The sequence below is a fragment of the Sitophilus oryzae genome, unplaced genomic scaffold (assembly GCF_002938485.1).
Source record: "Sitophilus oryzae breed Bouriz unplaced genomic scaffold, Soryzae_2.0 scaffold_939_pilon_pilon, whole genome shotgun sequence".
Taxonomy (NCBI): Eukaryota; Metazoa; Arthropoda; class Insecta; order Coleoptera; family Curculionidae; genus Sitophilus; species Sitophilus oryzae.
The window spans coordinates 98,347-101,138 of record NW_022147571.1 but is presented as its reverse complement, the minus strand read 5'-3'; the positions used below and the strand labels follow the sequence as shown (position 1 = coordinate 101,138).

Sequence of the window (2,792 nt, the reverse complement as noted above, 5' to 3'; positions counted from 1 at the left end):
GTGATACACTATACAATAATTAAGGAATTATTGTTATTGAATACATGTTGGTATTAAAGAACTGGACAAATCGCAAGGTCATAATTCATATAAAATAAAAATATGATAAAAAGTTCATTAAGTTTTGGAATAAGTATGAAATTATGCAGTTTAATTTGTAATAGTCAATTTAATACGGAAATTCAAATAAAATATCTATTCTGGAAAACACCCCTGCACTATTCAGTAAGTTATCTATAATAAAGTTATGACTATTTTTAACAAATTTGAAGATTTAAATCACATTTATTCAAAAAAATGTCTTAAGTTAGAAATTTTGCATAATTGCTGAATGTCCAGCAAATTGCATTGCGTCGATCTACTGTGCGCCGGCGCCGTAGAAACGAACGATCGCATTGTGATCCGATTCAATTCTCACGATTCTTTTTTACGGGCCATCGTTCAAATCTTATATGGATCCGTGCTGGCCACGATTTAATTGGACGAACCGTATTGTAAGCAATTAATCAATTCTCACGACTCCTTGAACGCACGATCGCAGTGTGATCCGATTCAATTTTTACGACTCTTTTTTACGGCTTATCGTTTAAATGGTATGGATCAGTGCTGGCTACGATTCATTTGAACGAACCGTATTCGAAGCAGTGAATTGAATCTCACGATTCAGTTTTAATACTCGTTCAAATGAACGACTCTTCTATCTTTGCCCACGTCTAGAGTCTAGACCTTTATTGATGCCAGATTGACTGTACTATGTATATAGTACGAAATAAAAAAAATGATTCAGTCCTGCCTCGTAGAATCCGCGTCACCTGTGGCTGTTCCCGCCTTTTCCCTATTCCAGACTCCACCCCCGACATTATTATCCCATCGAGGGGGGGTGTTCGAAACCGGCGGAACACGTGGCGCGAAGTCCGCTCCTCGTATATCAACGTCGGTGACGAGACGCCGAACATCGTCATCATCGTTTTTCCCCTATCGCGGTGTAAAATCCGCGCGTCGCGACGCTCCAATTTATTGGGATAACTAGCACAACGATTGAAATCCATCGGCTGCGTCTGTTTTGAAAGTTCCTCTGTAAGCGTGATTAAAGTTATTGGGGCGCGTTTACGCGAAGCTCGACAGTGCGTGCAGTATTTTGAAATTTAATGTAAGTAACTTTTTAATTACCTTATATATCCATTTTATACATTCAGACGTAAAAAAACGTAACGGAAAAATTTTCGGTTTAGTTTAAAATGTTATACAGGGTGGTCCGAACTACAGTTTCCGGAATACATTCCGGAAACTTCGGCAGCATATTCTGCAGATACAAATAAGTTAAAAAGTTCGTATAAATGCATGTCCGAAAATGCTTAGTTTTGGAGATACAGGGTGTAGAAGTTTCATTTTTATTTCGATTTTATCCAAATAATTTCTGAAGTAACATCAAAATTTGGATGAAAATTGGTGTCTGGGAATTTTTTGACATGAGAAATTTGATTTTGATGTCAATATGACTCCTATTTGTAGGGGGCTCCACTTATATGTGTTTTAACTGTTTTGAAAAGTAATAACGTTTCATCCGTACCTGTATAAAATTACTGATTGAAAAAATATACATTTTCCTGATTTTTTACGTAAAAAATGTCTCATGGTAAAAATCGCTACGAGCAACGGTTCTCAAGGCATTAATCGAAATAGTCAATACATGTCATTATTGACAAAAACTAAACATGTTGAGTTGATATTTATTTGACTGAAATGGATAAATTTGGGAACTTTTTATTTTTTTAAATTAATCATAAATTTTTCTGCGAAAAAATGATGATAAAAACAGTTTCTGTTGAACTTTTGGCACAAAAATATTCCAAATTTTTGATTTCAGTCTAATAACCATTTAGTCGACATGTTTAATTTCTGTCAGTGTTACTAACATTTATTAAAACCAAGCAGGCTGTATCATTAATTTTTAACGTTTTTTAAATTTTAATAAGAGTTCTAATGTGTCGATATGACATTACGACAATAGTCACCAAAGCCACCACGTGATATTAAAAAAAACATCAAAATGATATAGTTGAAAAAATTGCAAATTGTTGGGGGCAAGTTCATTTCGCTCTTAAAAATTATGTGTCCCCTTTCTTGAGTCTTATCACACAGTCTCAGGGCTTTGACAAAAGGCAGTATCGGAGACGGTCTTACAGAGGTTATAGTTATCCATCTCCGATATCAGTCATACCAAAGTTTATGACAGAAATGGTTTTGAGTGATAAAGTGTTCTAGATTTTCTCCATTTTTTCCACAGAATCTGCATTCTTACCTTAGAACCGTTGTTTCTTACCTTCAATCTACTAAGCTGTTCGACCTATCAACTTAGCGAGTGATTAATTCAACTCATACCTTTAAACTTCTGAGATTTTTGGTCACATTGGGCCTCTGAGACTGATTTCGCACCATGCTATTACAGTCTAGTTGCATTCAGTCAAATTACCGAAAACAACGGTCTTCATATTGAACAAGCTTAAGAAATAAAATGTATTAGGTTTTATTGAAAAGTAATGTGCTTTTTCAAGCAGTTTTTTCTTGCGGATTAGAGAAAAAAGCAAGATGAAGCAAGCAAAAAAAACGTACTGTTTTTCGTACACTATATTAATACTAGAAGTTACACGTAGATATAGAATGAGTGCAAATACACTAAAGTATTAACTTTTCAATGCATAATCTTTTTAACAATAATCTAGGATTAAATATTCTCTAACTCATGATATTTCCGATTCAGTCAAGTCGCGTCCAGTCAAATTATCGAAATG

At 34.6% G+C, this 2,792-nt stretch overlaps 1 protein-coding gene across 1 annotated transcript in view; it reads left to right on the top strand.

Annotated features, from left to right (window-relative positions):
- Nucleotides 1–963: 963 nt before the first annotated feature.
- Nucleotides 964–2,792, top strand: part of LOC115890949 — a 44,056-nt gene continuing 42,227 nt past the window's right edge. The window contains exon 1 of the mRNA XM_030911314.1: nt 964–1,150. The gene's annotated coding sequence lies outside the window, so the exon portion shown is untranslated. The remainder of the gene's footprint in view (nt 1,151–2,792) is intronic.